We start from the raw sequence: 16,807 nt of genomic DNA on the forward strand, positions 1-16,807 counted from the left end.
AGGTAATGGCTTTCAATAAGACAGTCCATATCACCAGGTAATGGCTTTCAATAAGACAGTCCATATCACCAGGTAATGGCTTTCAATAAGACAGTCCATATCACCAGCAGGTAATGGCTTTCAATAAGACAGTCCATATCACCAGCAGGTAATGGCTTTCAATAAGACAGTCCATATCACCAGCAGGTAATGGCTTTCAATAAGACAGTCCATATCACCAGCAGGTAATGGCTTTCAATAAGACAGTCCATATCACCAGGTAATGGCTTTCAATAAGACAGTCCATATCACCAGGTAATGGCTTTCAATAAGACAGTCCATATCAGCAGGTAATGGCTTTCAATAAGACAGTCCATATCACCAGCAGGTAATGGCTTTCAATAAGACAGTCCATATCAGCAGGTAATGGCTTTCAATAAGACAGTCCATATCACCAGGTAATGGCTTTCAATAAGACAGTCCATATCACCAGCAGGTAATGGCTTTCAATAAGACAGTCCATATCAACAGGTAATGGCTTTCAATAAGACAGTCCATATCACCAGGTAATGGATTTCAATAAGACAGTCCATATCACCAGCAGGTAATGGCTTTCAATAAGACAGTCCATATCAACAGGTAATGGCTTTCAATAAGACAGTCCATATCAACAGGTAATGGCTTTCAATAAGACAGTCCATATCACCAGGTAATGGCTTTCAATAAGACAGTCCATATCACCAGCAGGTAATGACTTTCAATAAGACAGTCCATATCAACAGGTAATGGCTTTCAATAAGACAGTCCATATCACCAGGTAATGGCTTTCAATAAGACAGTCCATATCACCAGCAGGTAATGGCTTTCAATAAGACAGTCCATATCAACAGGTAATGGCTTTCAATAAGACAGTCCATATCACCAGGTAATGGCTTTCAATAAGACAGTCCATATCAACAGGTAATGGCTTTCAATAAGACCGTCCATATCACCAGCAGGTAATGGCTTTCAATAAGACAGTCCATATCAACAGGTAATGGCTTTCAATAAGACAGTCCATATCACCAGGTAATGGATTTCAATAAGACAGTCCATATCACCAGCAGGTAATGGCTTTCAATAAGACAGTCCATATCAACAGGTAATGGCTTTCAATAAGACAGTCCATATCAACAGGTAATGGCTTTCAATAAGACAGTCCATATCACCAGGTAATGGCTTTCAATAAGACAGTCCATATCACCAGCAGGTAATGGCTTTCAATAAGACAGTCCATATCAGCAGGTAATGGCTTTCAATAAGACAGTCCATATCACCAGGTAATGTCTTTCAATAAGACAGTCCATATCACCAGCAGGTAATGGCTTTCAATAAGACAGTCCATATCAACAGGTAATGGCTTTCAATAAGACAGTCCATATCACCAGGTAATGGATTTCAATAAGACAGTCCATATCACCAGCAGGTAATGGCTTTCAATAAGACAGTCCATATCAACAGGTAATGGCTTTCAATAAGACAGTCCATATCAACAGGTAATGGCTTTCAATAAGACAGTCCATATCACCAGGTAATGGCTTTCAATAAGACAGTCCATATCACCAGCAGGTAATGACTTTCAATAAGACAGTCCATATCAACAGGTAATGGCTTTCAATAAGACAGTCCATATCACCAGGTAATGGCTTTCAATAAGACAGTCCATATCACCAGCAGGTAATGGCTTTCAATAAGACAGTCCATATCAACAGGTAATGGCTTTCAATAAGACAGTCCATATCACCAGGTAATGGCTTTCAATAAGACAGTCCATATCAACAGGTAATGGCTTTCAATAAGACCGTCCATATCACCAGCAGGTAATGGCTTTCAATAAGACAGTCCATATCAACAGGTAATGGCTTTCAATAAGACAGTCCATATCACCAGGTAATGGATTTCAATAAGACAGTCCATATCACCAGCAGGTAATGGCTTTCAATAAGACAGTCCATATCAACAGGTAATGGCTTTCAATAAGACAGTCCATATCAACAGGTAATGGCTTTCAATAAGACAGTCCATATCACCAGGTAATGGCTTTCAATAAGACAGTCCATATCACCAGCAGGTAATGGCTTTCAATAAGACAGTCCATATCAACAGGTAATGGCTTTCAATAAGACAGTCCATATCACCAGGTAATGGCTTTCAATAAGACAGTCCATATCACCAGCAGGTAATGGCTTTCAATAAGACAGTCCATATCAACAGGTAATGGCTTTCAATAAGACAGTCCATATCACCAGGTAATGGCTTTCAATAAGACAGTCCATATCACCAGGTAATGGCTTTCAATAAGACAGTCCATATCACCAGCAGGTAATGGCTTTCAATAAGACAGTCCATATCAACAGGTAATGGCTTTCAATAAGACAGTCCATATCACCAGGTAATGGCTTTCAATAAGACAGTCCATATCACCAGCAGGTAATGGCTTTCAATAAGACAGTCCATATCAACAGGTAATGGCTTTCAATAAGACAGTCCATATCACCAGGTAATGGCTTTCAATAAGACAGTCCATATCAACAGGTAATGGCTTTCAATAAGACAGTCCATATCACCAGGTAATGGCTTTCAATAAGACAGTCCATATCACCAGCAGGTAATGGCTTTCAATAAGACAGTCCATATCAACAGGTAATGGCTTTCAATAAGACAGTCCATATCACCAGGTAATGGCTTTCAATAAGACAGTCCATATCACCAGGTAATGGATTTCAATAAGACAGTCCATATCACCAGCAGGTAATGGCTTTCAATAAGACAGTCCATATCAACAGGTAATGGCTTTCAATAAGACAGTCCATATCAACAGGTAATGGCTTTCAATAAGACAGTCCATATCAACAGGTAATGGCTTTCAATAAGACAGTCCATATCAACAGGTAATGGCTTTCAATAAGACAGTCCATATCAACAGGTAATGGCTTTCAATAAGACCGTCCATATCACCAGGTAATGGCTTTCAATAAGACAGTCCATATCACCAGCAGGTAATGGCTTTCAATAAGACAGTCCATATAAACAGGTAATGGCTTTCAATAAGACAGTCCATATCACCAGGTAATGGATTTCAATAAGACAGTCCATATCACCAGCAGGTAATGGCTTTCAATAAGACAGTCCATATCACCATGTAATGGCTCTAACCTGTGGAATAAAAGAGTGAGACACAGTATTAATCAGCAGTCCCAGATGTGTGTCCACTGTGGATGTCCAGATGTGTGTCCACTGTGGATGTCCAGATGTGTCCCCACTGTGGATGTCCAGATGTGTATTCACTGTGGATGTCCAGATGTGTCCCCACTGTGGATGTCCAGATGTGTGTCCACTGTGGATGTCCAGATGTGTGTCCACTGTGGATGTCCAGATGTGTGTCCACTGTGGATGTCCAGATGTGTGTCCACTGTGGATGTCCAGATGTGTATTCACTGTGGATGTCCAGATGTGTGTCCACTGTGGATGTCCAGATGTGTGTCCACTGTGGATGTCCAGATGTGTGTCCACTGTGGATGTCCAGATGTGTGTCCACTGTGGATGTCCAGATGTGTGTCCACTGTGGATGTCCAGATGTGTGTCCACTGTGGATGTCCAGATGTGTGTCCACTGCGGATGTCCAGATGTGTGTCCACTGCGGATGTCCCGATGTTCTTAAAGGGGGAAGAGGTGGTGAGGCTCAATCAACAATTCAAAAAAGTCAGGTCCATGAGCACTGTGTATCAACAAGAAGGAAAGCAGTTCATTACAAGAAAAAAAAACACTATAGAGACCAGAACATGCCACTTGGTATCAAATCTGTCAATGTGCCCTTGAGCAAGGCACTTAACCCTAATTACTCCAGGGTTGCTGTTGATAATGGCTGATCCCTGGCCGTGACCCCACTCTCCTACCTGTGTTTTAGGGGAGTGGGATATGCAAAAAACACATTTCCATTTCATACCACACACTTTTACAGGTCACACACTTGTACATATGTGAAACAGGACAAATATAAGCACCCCACCATTTGAAATTTTGAATTTGGAGTCAATTTTATATATTTCTTCCTTTTTTTTTTTTGCTCGCCTCTGTTATACAGTCAATTAAATTTGTATGGCCTTATGTAACATTAGAGCGTCATTGGCCCCTCCTGTAGCTCAGTTGGTAGAGCATGGCGCTTGCAACGCCAGGGTTGTGGGTTCGATTCCCACGGGGGGCCAGTATGAAAAATGTATGCACTCACTAACTGTAAGTCGCTCTGGATAAGAGCGTCTGCTAAAAGTTATATGGTCACACAGCATTCTCTCTCTCTCTGTCTAGGCCTGGTGATGTCAGCTATAACGGTGCTCATCTTGGTGTTGTATTTTGTCATCGAGACGTTTGTAATAGAAGGTGAGATTTTTTTTTATATGGGCAACGAGCATGCAGGAAATGTTAATGTTGATGTACAGGTCGAGTCAATAATGTTGTTGTTATGTTAATATTGTTGTTGTTGTGCTAATAATGTTGTTGTGTATATATAAGAATAATATGAATATAATATTTAATATGTTGTTGTTTCCAGGTTGTGTGTGGCTAGCAGAGTGTACTCCTGTGTATATATATATATATATATTAATATTTATTAATATAATATTTAATATGTTGTTGTTTCCAGGTTGTGTGTGGCTAGCAGGGTGTACTCCTGTATATATATATTAATATTGATTAATATAATATTTAATATGTTGTTGTTTCCAGGTTGTGTGTGGCTAGCAGAGTGTACTCCTGTATATATATATTAATATTTATTAATATAATATTTAATATGTTGTTGTTTCCAGGTTGTGTGTGGCTAGCAGAGTGTACTCCTGTATATATATATATATTAATATTGATTAATATAATATTTAATATGTTGTTGTTTCCAGGTTGTGTGTGGCTAGCAGGGTGTACTCCTGTATATATATATATATTAATATTGATTAATATAATATTTAATATGTTGTTGTTTCCAGGTTGTGTGTGGCTAGCAGGGTGTACTCCTGTATATATATATATATTAATATTGATTAATATAATATTTAATATGTTGTTGTTTCCAGGTTGTGTGTGGCTAGCAGGGTGTACTCCTGTATATACAGTGGGGGGAAAAAGTATTTAGTCAGCAACCAATTGTGCAAGTTCTCCCACTTAAAAAGATGAGAGAGGCCTGTAATTTGCATCATAGGTACACATCAACTATGACAGAAAAAATGAGAAAAAATTATCCAGAAAATCACATTGTAGGATTTTTTATGAATTTATTTGCAAATTATGGTGGAAAATAAGTATTTGGTCAATAACAAAAGTTTCTCAATACTTTGTTATATACCCTTTGTTGGCAATGATACAGGTCAAACGTTTTCTGTAAGTCTTCACAAGGTTTTCATACACTGTTGCTGGTATTTTGGCCCATTCCTCCATGCAGATCTCCTCTAGAGCAGTGATGTTTTGGGGCTGTCGCTGGGCAACACAGACTTTCAACTCCCTCCAAAGATTTTCTATGGGGTTGAGATCTGGAGACTGGCTAGGCCACTCCAGGACCTTGAAATGCTTCTTACGAAGCCACTCCTTCGTTGCCCGGGTGGTGTGTTTGGGATCATTGTCATGCTGAAAGACCCAGCCACGTTTCATCTTCAATGCCCTTGCTGATGGTAGGAGGTTTTCACTCAAAATCTCACAATACATGGCCCCATTCATTCTTTCCTTTAACGGATCAGTCGTCCTGGTCCCTTTGCAGAAAAACAGCCCCAAAGCATGATGTTTCCACCCCCATGCTTCACAGTAGGTATGGTGTTCTTTGGATGCAACTCAGCATTCTTTGTCCTCCAAACACGACGAGTTGAGTTTTTACCAAAAAGTTATATTTTGGTTTCATCTGACCATATGACATTCTCCCAATCCTCTTCTGGATCATCCAAATGCACTCTAGCAAACTTCAGACGGGCCTGGACATGTACTGGCTTAAGCAGGGGGACACGTCTGGCACTGCAGGATTTGAGTCCCTGGCGGCGTAGTGTGTTACTGATGGTAGGCTTTGTTACTTTGGTCCCAGCTCTCTGCAGGTCATTCACTAGGTCCCCCCGTGTGGTTCTGGGATTTTTGCTCACCGTTCTTGTGATCAGTTTCACCCCACGGGGTGAGATCTTGCGTGGAGCCCCAGATCGAGGGAGATTATCAGTGGTCTTGTATGTCTTCCATTTCCTAATAATTGCTCCCACAGTTGATTTCTTCAAACCAAGCTGCTTACCTATTGCAGATTCAGTCTTCCCAGCCTGGTGCAGGTCTACAATTTTGTTTCTGGTGTCCTTTGACAGCTCTTTGGTCTTGGCCATAGTGGAGTTTGGAGTGTGACTGTTTGAGGTTGTGGACAGGTGTCTTTTATACTGATAACAAGTTCAAACAGGTGCCATTAATACAGGTAACGAGTGGAGGACAGAGGAGCCTCTTAAAGAAGAAGTTACAGGTCTGTGAGAGCCAGAAATCTTGCTTGTTTGTAGGTGACCAAATACTTATTTTCCACCATCATTTGCAAATAAATTCATTAAAAATCCTACAATGTGATTTTCTGGATATTTTTTTCTCATTTTGTCTGTCATAGTTGACGTGTACCTATGATGAAAATTACAGGCCTCTCTCATCTTTTTAAGTGGGAGAACTTGCACAATTGGTGGCTGACTAAATACTTTTTTTCCCCACTGTATATATTAATATTTATTAATATAATATGTAATATGTTGTTGTTTCCAGGTTGTGTGTGGCTAGCAGGGTGTACTCCTGTATATATATATTAATATTTATTAATATAATATTTAATATGTTGTTGTTTCCAGGTTGTGTGTGGCTAGCAGGGTGTACTCCTGTATATATATATATATAAATATTTATTAATATAATATTTAATATGTTGTTGTTTCCAGGTTGTGTGTGGCTAGCAGGGTGTACTCCTGTATATATATATTAATATTTATTAATATAATATTTAATATGTTGTTGTTTCCAGGTTGTGTGTGGCTAGCAGGGTGTACTCCTGTATATATATATATATTAATATTTATTAATATAATATTTAATATGTTGTTGTTTCCAGGTTGTGTGTGGCTAGCAGGGTGTACTCCTGTATATATATATTAATATTTATTAATATAATATTTAATATGTTGTTGTTTCCAGGTTGTGTGTGGCTAGCAGGGTGTACTCCTGTATATATATATATTAATATTTATTAATATAATAATTAATATGTTGTTGTTTCCAGGTCGTGTGTGGCTAGCAGGGTGTACACCTGTGTGTGTAATATATATATATATATATATATATATATATATATATATATATATATATATATATATATATATATATTAATATTTATTAATATAATATTTAATATGTTGTTGTTTCCAGGTTGTGTGTGGCTAGCAGAGTGTACTCCTGTATATACACTACTGTTCAAAGGTTTGGGGTCACTTAGAAATTATCTTGTTTTCCATGAAAACATACATGAAATGAGTTATGAATAGGAAATATATCAAAATGCATAGGAAATGTAGTCATTAACAAGGTTAGAAATAATTATGTTTAATTGAAATAATAATTGTGTCCTTCAAACTTTGTTTTCATCAAAGAATCCTCCATTTGCAGCATTTACAGCCTTGCAGACCTTTGGCATTCTAGTTGTCAATTTGTTGAGGTAATCTGAAGAGATTTCACCCCATGCTTCCTGAAGCACCTCCCACAAGTTGGATTGGCTTGATGGGCACTTCTTACGTACCATACGGTCAAGCTGCTCCCACAACAGCTCAATAGGGTTGAGATCCGGTGACTGTGCTGGCCACTCCATTATAGACAGAATACCAGCTGACTGCTTCTTCCCTAAATAGTTATTGCATAGTTTGGAGCTGTGCTTTGGGTCATTGTCCTGTTGTAGGAGGAAATTGGCTCCAATCAAGCACCGTCCACAGGGTATGGCATGGCGTTGCAAAATGGAGCCTTCCTTCTTCATGATCCCTTTTACCTTGCACAAATCTCCCATTTTACCACCACCAAAGCCCCCCCAGACCATCACATTGCCTCCACCATGCTTGACAGATGGAATCAAGCACTCCTCCAGCATCTTTTCATTTGCGTCTCACAAATGTTCTTCTTTGTGATCCGAACACCTCAAACTTCGATTCGTCTGTCCATAACACTTTTTTCCAATCTTCCTCTGTCCAGTGTCTGTGTTCTTTTGCCCATCTTAATCTTTTATTTTTATTGGCCAGTCTGAGATATGGCTTTTTTTTTTTTACTCTGCCTAGAAGGTCAGCATCCCGGAGTCGCCTCTTCACTGTTAACGTTGAGACTGGTGTTTTGCGGGTACTATTTAATGAAGCTGCCAGTTGAGGACCTGTGAGGCGTCTGTTTCTCAAACTAGACACTAATGTATTTGTCCTCTTGCTCAGTTGTGCACCGGGGCCTCCCACTCCTCTTTCTATTCTGGTTAGAGCCAGTTTGCGCTGTTCTATGAAGGGAGTAGTACACAGCGTTGTACGAGATCTTCAGTTTCTTGGCAATTTCTCGCATGGAATAACCTTCATTTCTCAGAACAAGAATAGACTGACGAGTTTCAGAAGAAAGTTATTTGTTTCTGGCCATTTTGAGCCTGTAATCGAACCCACAATTGCTGATGCTCCAGATACTCAACTAGTCTCAAGAAGGCCAGTTTTATTGCTTCTTTAATCAGCACCACAGTTTTCAGCTGTGCTAACATAATTGCAAAAGGGTTTTCTAATGATCAATTAGCCTTTTAAAATGGTAAACTTGGATTAGCAAACACAACGTGCCATTGGAACACAGGACTGATGGTTGCTGATAATGGGCCTCTGTACGCCTATGTAGATATTCCATAAAAATCAGCCGTTTTCAGCTACAACAGCCATTTTTTTTGTGATCCGGCAAGCAGTACCGGAGCGCCAAGTCTAGGTCCAAAAGGCTTCTCAACAGCTTCTACCCCCAAGCCATAAGACTCCTGAACAGCTAATCATGGCTACCCGGACTATTTGCACTGCCCACTCACCCCATCTTTTTACGCTGCTGCTACTCTGTTAAATATTTATGAATAGTCACTTTAACTCTACCCACATGTACATATTACCTCAACTACCTCAACTAGCCGGTGCCCCCGCACATTGACTCTGCACCGGTACCCCCCTGTATATATAGCCTCCCTACTGTTATTTTATTTTACTTCTGCTCTTTTTTTCTCAACACTTTTTTGTTGTTGTTTTATTTCACTTTTTTATAAAAAAATTAATGCATTGTTGGTTAAGGGCTTTAAGTAAGCATTTCACTGTAACGTCTGCACCTGTTGTATTCGGCGCATGTGGCCAATAAGATTTGATTTGATTTATACTAGCGTTTTGGCAGATATTACTGTAGTATACTAGCGTTTTGGCAGATATTACTGTAGTATACTAGCGTTTTGGCAGATATTACTGTAGTATACTAGCGTTTTGGCAGATATTACTGTAGTATACTAGCGTTTTGGCAGATATTACTGTAGTATATTAGCGTTTTGGCAGATATTACTGTAGTATACTAGCGTTTTGGCAGATATTACTGTAGTATACTAGCGTTTTGGCAGATATTACTGTAGTATACTAGCGTTTTGGCAGATATTACTGTAGTATACTAGCGTTTTGGCAGATATTACTGTAGTATATTAGCGTTTTGGCAGATATTACTGTAGTATACTAGCGTTTTGGCAGATATTACTGTAGTATACTAGCGTTTTGGCAGATATTACTGTAGTATACTAGCGTTTTGGCAGATATTACTGTAGTATACTAGCGTTTTGGCAGATATTACTGTAGTATACTAGCGTTCTGGCAGATATTACTGTAGTATACTAGCGTTTTGGCAGATATTACTGTAGTATACTAGCGTTTTGGCAGATATTACTGTAGTATACTAGCGTTTTGGCAGATATTACTGTAGTATACTAGCGTTTTGGCAGATATTACTGTAGTATACTAGCGTTTTGGCAGATATTACTGTAGTATACTAGCGTTTTGGCAGATATTACTGTAGTATACTAGCGTTTTTGATTTACAACATTAACAATGTCTACACTGTATTTCTGATCAATTTGATGTTATTTTAATGGACAAGAAAATTGCTTTTCTTTCGAAAACAAGGACAATTCTAAGTGACCCCAAACTTTTGAATGGTAGTGTATAATAATAATATTAATATAATATAATATTGAATATGTTGTTGTTGTTTACAGATCAGTGTGACTAGCAGAGTGTTTACAGTGTGACTAGCAGAGTGTTTACAGTGTGACTAGCAGAGTGTTTACAGTGTGACTAGCAGAGTGTTTACAGTGTGGCTAACAGAGTGTTTACAGTGTGACTAGCAGAGTGTTTACAGTGTGACTAGCAGAGTGTTTACAGTGTGACTAGCAGAGTGTTTACAGTGTGACTAGCAGAGTGTTTACAGTGTGACTAGCAGAGTGTTTACAGTGTGGCTAACAGAGTGTTTACAGTGTGACTAGCAGAGTGTTTACAGTGCGACTAGCAGAGTGTTTACAGTGTGACTAGCAGAGTGTTTACAGTGTGGCTAGCAGAGTGTTTACAGTGTGGCTAGCAGAGTGTTTACAGTGTGGCTAGCAGAGTGTTTACAGTGTGGCTAGCAGAGTGTTTACAGTGTGACTAGCAGAGTGTTTACAGTGTGGCTAGCAGAGTGTTTACAGTGTGACTAGCAGAGTGTTTACAGTGTGACTAGCAGAGTGTTTACAGTGTGACTAGCAGAGTGTTTACAGTGTGACTAGCAGAGTGTTTACAGTGTGACTAGCAGAGTGTTTACAGTGTGACTAGCAGAGTGTTTACAGTGTGACTAGCAGAGTGTTTACAGTGTGACTAGCAGAGTGTTTACAGTGTGACTAGCAGAGTGTTTACAGTGTGACTAGCAGAGTGTTTACAGTGTGGCTAGCAGAGTGTTTACAGTGTGACTAGCAGAGTGTTTACAGTGTGACTAGCAGAGTGTTTACAGTGTGACTAGCAGAGTGTTTACAGTGTGACTAGCAGAGTGTTTACAGTGTGACTAGCAGAGTGTTTACAGTGTGACTAGCAGAGTGTTTACAGTGCGGCTAGCAGAGTGTTTACAGTGCGACTAGCAGAGTGTTTACAGTGCGACTAGCAGAGTGTTTACAGTGTGACTAGCAGAGTGTTTACAGTGTGGCTAGCAGAGTGTTTACAGTGCGGCTAGCAGAGTGTTTACAGTGTGACTAGCAGAGTGTTTACAGTGCGGCTAGCAGAGTGTTTACAGTGCGGCTAGCAGAGTGTTTACAGTGCGGCTAGCAGAGTGTTTACAGTACGGCTAGCAGAGTGTTTACAGTGCGACTAGCAGAGTGTTTACAGTGCGACTAGCAGAGTGTTTACAGTGCGACTAGCAGAGTGTTTACAGTGCGGCTAGCAGAGTGTTTACAGTGCGACTAGCAGAGTGTTTACAGTGTGGTTAGCAGAGTGTTTACAGTGTGACTAGCAGAGTGTTTACAGTGTGGTTAGCAGAGTGTTTACAGTGTGACTAGCAGAGTGTTTACAGTGCGACTAGCAGAGTGTTTACAGTGTGACTAGCAGAGTGTTTACAGTGTGGCTAGCAGAGTGTTTACAGTGTGGCTAGCAGAGTGTTTACAGTGTGGCTAGCAGAGTGTTTACAGTGCGGCTAGCAGAGTGTTTACAGTGCGGCTAGCAGAGTGTTTACAGTGTGACTAGCAGAGTGTTTACAGTGCGGCTAGCAGAGTGTTTACAGTGCGGCTAGCAGAGTGTTTACAGTGCGGCTAGCAGAGTGTTTACAGTGCGACTAGCAGAGTGTTTACAGTGTGACTAGCAGAGTGTTTACAGTGCGGCTAGCAGAGTGTTTACAGTGCGACTAGCAGAGTGTTTACAGTGTGGTTAGCAGAGTGTTTACAGTGTGACTAGCAGAGTGTTTACAGTGTGGTTAGCAGAGTGTTTACAGTGTGACTAGCAGAGTGTTTACAGTGCGACTAGCAGAGTGTTTACAGTGTGACTAGCAGAGTGTTTACAGTGTGGCTAGCAGAGTGTTTACAGTGTGGCTAGCAGAGTGTTTACAGTGTGGCTAGCAGAGTGTTTACAGTGCGGCTAGCAGAGTGTTTACAGTGCGGCTAGCAGAGTGTTTACAGTGTGACTAGCAGAGTGTTTACAGTGCGGCTAGCAGAGTGTTTACAGTGCGGCTAGCAGAGTGTTTACAGTGTGGCTAGCAGAGTGTTTACAGTGTGACTAGCAGAGTGTTTACAGTGCAACTAGCAGAGTGTTTACAGTGTAACTAGCAGAGTGTTTACAGTGTGACTAGCAGAGTGTTTACAGTGTGGCTAGCAGAGTGTTTACAGTGTGGCTAGCAGAGTGTTTACAGTTATTGACACCCTTGATAAAGATGAGCAATAATGACTGTATAAACTAAATAATTCAAATACTGAGCTACTATAGTATGCAAAAAAGGAAATGATATTATTTTATATTAATGCAATTGCTCATAGAAATATATATATATATTATTTTTTTTATTCAAAAAGGTAGGGGTCAAAATTATTGACACCCCTAAAGATTCTTACAAATAAAGTAGTCAAAAGTTTAATATTTGGTCCCATATTTCTAGCACGCAATGACTACATCAAGCTTGTGATTTTACAAACTTGTTGAATGCCTTTGAAGTTGTGTTTCAGACAGGGGTGGAAAGAGAAATATCCTCAAGTAGAAGCATTGTTACTTTAATTACATTTTACTCAAGTAGAAGACAACTACCGGTGTAACAAAATTTAATCAAATCAAATTTTATTTGTCACATACACGTGTTTAGCAGATGTTATTGCGGGTGTAGTAAAATGCTTGTGCTTCTAGCTCCGACAGTGCAGTAATATCTAACAAGTAATATCTAACAATTTCACAACATATACCCAATAAACACAAATCTGGTAAGGAATGGAATTTAAGAATATATACATATATGGTCGAGCAATGACAGAGCGGCATGGACTAAGACACAGTAGAATATTATAGAATAGAATGCAGTATATACATATGAGATGAGTAGTGCAAGATATGTAAACATGATTAAAGTGACTAGTGTTCCATTTATTAAAGTGGCCAGTGATTTCAATAGGCAGCAGCAGCCTCTAATGTGCTAGTGATGGCTATTTAACAGTCTGATGGCCTTGAGATAGAAGCTGTTTTTCATTCTCTCGGTCCCAGCTTTGATGCACCTGTACTGACCTCGCCTTCTGGATGATAGTAGGGGTGAACAGGCAGTGGCTCGGGTGGTTGATGTCTTTGATGATCTTTTTGGCCTTCCTGTGACATCGAGTGCTGTAGGTGTCTTGAAGGGCGGGTAGTTTGCCCCCGGTAATGAGTTCGGCAGACCGCACCACCCTCTGGAGAGCCCTGCGGTTGCGGGCGGTGCAGTTGCCGTACCAGGCGGTGATACAGCCCGACAGGATGCTCTCAATTGTGCATCTGCAAAAGTTTGTGAGGGTTTTAGGGGCCAAGCCAAATTTCTTCAGCCTCCTGAGGTTGAAGAGGCTCTGTTGCGCCTTCTTCACCACACTGTCTGCGTGAGTGGACCATTTCTGTCAGTGATGTGTACGCCAAGGAACTTGAAGCTTTCCACCTTCTCCACTGCGGTCCCGTCGATGTGGATATGGGGGTGCACCCTCTGCTGTTTTCTGAAGTCCACGATCATGTCCTTTGTTTTCTTGACGTTGAGTGAGAGGTTATTTCCCTGGCACCACACTCCCAAAGACTCAAGTAAAAGTAAAAAGCTGCTCATTTAAAAAGTACTCAGAGTAAAAGTAATTGAGTTACTTTAAAACATTGACCTTATTTATAGCTAAAGGTTAGGGGAAAATAATTAAGAAAAAATACATTTTATTAATTTACTCCAGTTAGGGGAGGGGGTGGTAGGATTAGGGGAAAATAATAAAGAAGGAAAATATATTTTTAAATGATATATGTTTAAAATAATATATATATATATTTACAAAAATATATATATATATACACTACCAGTCTAAAGTTTTAGAACACCTACTCATTCAAGGGTTTTTCTTTATTTTTACTATTTTCTACATATTAGAATAATAGTGAAGACATCAAAACTATGAAATAACACATATGGAATCATGTAGTAACCAAAAAAGTGTTAAACAAATCAAAATATATTTTATATTTGAGATTCTTCAAATAGCCACCCTTTGCCTTGATGAAAGCTTTGCACACTCTTATACACACTCTCACAGTTACAGTGGGGAAAAAAAGTATTTAGTCAGCCACCAATTGTGCAAGTTCTCCCACTTAAAAAGATGAGAGAGGCCTGTAATTTTCATCATAGGTACACGTCAACTATGACAGACAAAATGAGAAAAAAAATCCAGAAAATCACATTGTAGGATTTTTTATGAATTTATTTGCAAATTATGGTGGAAAATAAGTATTTGGTCAATAACAAAAGTTTTTCAATACTTTGTTATATACCCTTTGTTGGCAATGACACAGGTCAAACGTTTTCTGTAAGTCTTCACAAGGTTTTCACACACTGTTGCTGGTATTTTGGCCCATTCCTCCATGCAGATCTCCTCTAGAGCAGTGATGTTTTGGGGCTGTCGCTGGGCAACACGGACTTTCAACTCCCTCCAAAGATTTTCTATGGGGTTGAGATCTGGAGACTGGCTAGGCCACTCCAGGACCTTGAAATGTTTCTTACGAAGCCACTCCTTCATTGCCCAGGCGGAGTGTTTGGGATCATTGTCATGCTGAAAGACCCAGCCACGTTTCATCTTCAATGCCCTTGCTGATGGAAGGAGGTTTTCACTCAAAATCTCACGATACATGGCCCCATTCATTCTTTCCTTTACAAGGATCAGTCGTCCTGGCCCCTTTGCAGAAAAACAGCCCCAAAGCATGATGTTTCCACCCCCATGCTTCACAGTAGGTATGGTGTTCTTTGGATGCAACTCAGCATTCTTTGTCCTCCAAACACGACGAGTTGAGTTTTTACCAAAAAGTTATATTTTGGTTTCATCTGACCATATGACATTCTCCCAATCCTCTTCTGGATCATCCAAATGCACTCTAGCAAACTTCAGACGGGCCTGGACATGTACTGGCTTAAGCAGGGGGGACACGTCTGGCACTGCAGGATTTGAGTCCCTGGCGGCGTAGTGTGTTACTGATGGTAGGCTTTGTTACTTTTGTCCCAGCTCTCTGCAGGTCATTCACTAGGTCCCCCCGTGTGGTTCTGGGATTTTTGCTCACCATTCTTGTGATCGTTTTGACCCCACGGGGTGAGATCTTGCGTGGAGCCCCAGATCGAGGGAGATTATCAGTGGTCTTGTATGTCTTCCATTTCCTAATAATTGTTCCCACAGTTGATTTCTTCAAACCAAGCTGCTTACCTATTGCAGATTCAGTCTTCCCAGCCTGGTGCAGGTCTACAATTTTGTTTCTGGTGTCCTTTGACAGCTCTTTGGTCTTTGCCATAGTGGAGTTTGGAGTGTGACTGTTTGAGGTTGTGGACAGGTGTCTTTTATACTGATAACAAGTTCAAACAGGTGCCATTAATACAGGTAACGAGTGGAGGACAGAGGAGCCTCTTAAAGAAGAAGTTACAGGTCTGTGAGAGCCAGAAATCTTGCTTGTTTGTAGGTGACCAAATACTTATTTTCCAGCATAATTTGCTAATAAATTCATTAAAAATCCTACAATGTGATTTTCTGGATTTTTTTTCCTCATCTTGTCTGTCATAGTTGACGTGTACCTATGATGAAAATTACAGGCCTCTGTCATCTTTTTAAGTGGGAGAACTTGCACAATTGGTGGCTGACTAAATACTTTTTTTCCCCACTGTATATGACTTACTGAGACTCTGGCTTTTAGATTAACAGTATTGTAATTTACACAAACTACAGTACATACAGTGCCTTCGGAAAGTATTCAGACCCCTTGATTTTCCAACATTTTGTTACGTTACAGCCTTATTCTATCATGGATTAAATACAAAACAAATCCTCAGCAATTTACACACAATACCCCATAAAAAAGGTTTTTAGAAATTTTGGCAGATATATTAAACATAAAAAACAGAAATACCTTATTTACATAAGTATTCAGACCCTTTGCTATGAGACTGGAAATTGAGCTCAGGTTCATCCTGTTTCCATTGATCATCCTTGAGATGTTTCTACAACTTGATTTGAGTCCACCTGTGGATAATTCAATTGATTGGACATGATTTGGAAAGGCACACACCTGTCTATATAAGGTCCCACCGTTGACAGTGCATGTCAGAGCAAAAACCAAGCCATGAGGTTGAAGGAATTGTCCATAGAGCTCAGAGACAGGATTGTGTTGAGGCACAGCTCTGGGGAAGGGTACCAAACATTTCTGCAGCACTGAAGGTCCCCAAGAACACAGCGGCCTCCATCATTCTTAAATGGGAGAATTTGGAACCACCAAGACTCTTCCTAGAGCTGGCCGCCCGGCCAAACTGAGCAATCGGTGGAGAAGGGCCTTGGTCAGGGAGGTGACCAAGAACCCGATGGTCACTCTGACAGAGCTGTAGTTCCTCTGTGGAGATGGGAGAACCTTCCAGAAGGACAGAAATCTCTGCAGCCCTCCACCAATCAGGCCTTTATGGTAGAGTGGCCAGACGGAAGCCACTCCTCAGTAAAAGGCACATGACAGCCCGCTTGGAGTTTGCCAAAAGGCATCTAAAGACTCTCAGACCATGAGAA

At 40.3% G+C, this 16,807-nt stretch overlaps 1 pseudogene; it reads left to right on the forward strand.

Moving 5' to 3' along the window:
* Nucleotides 1-16,807, forward strand: part of LOC121546639 — a 190,722-nt pseudogene that overhangs the window by 79,084 nt on the left and 94,831 nt on the right.

This window comes from Coregonus clupeaformis, chromosome 30 (genome assembly GCF_020615455.1).
Source record: "Coregonus clupeaformis isolate EN_2021a chromosome 30, ASM2061545v1, whole genome shotgun sequence".
Taxonomy (NCBI): Eukaryota; Metazoa; Chordata; class Actinopteri; order Salmoniformes; family Salmonidae; genus Coregonus; species Coregonus clupeaformis.